Source organism: Agrilus planipennis, unplaced genomic scaffold (assembly GCF_000699045.2).
Source record: "Agrilus planipennis isolate EAB-ADULT unplaced genomic scaffold, Apla_2.0 scaffold237, whole genome shotgun sequence".
Lineage (NCBI taxonomy): Eukaryota > Metazoa > Arthropoda > Insecta > Coleoptera > Buprestidae > Agrilus > Agrilus planipennis.
Window position 1 is genome coordinate 463,144 of NW_020438951.1, and position 211 is coordinate 463,354.

Genomic DNA, 211 nt, shown 5'->3' on the forward strand with positions numbered 1-211 from the left:
GTATCAGATAGATACTTTTCGGCATTACTTTTGCTAAACATATAAAACAATTAAACATAGAAAAGCGCTCGTGAAATTACTGGGAGATGAGAGATAGTTATTGAACTTTAAGAAGTGATAATTATGGAAAAATGTACGTAGAATCTCATGGTGCTAACCGTTTTTGAGTGCAGTATCAGATAAATACTTTTCGGCATTACTTTTGCTAAAC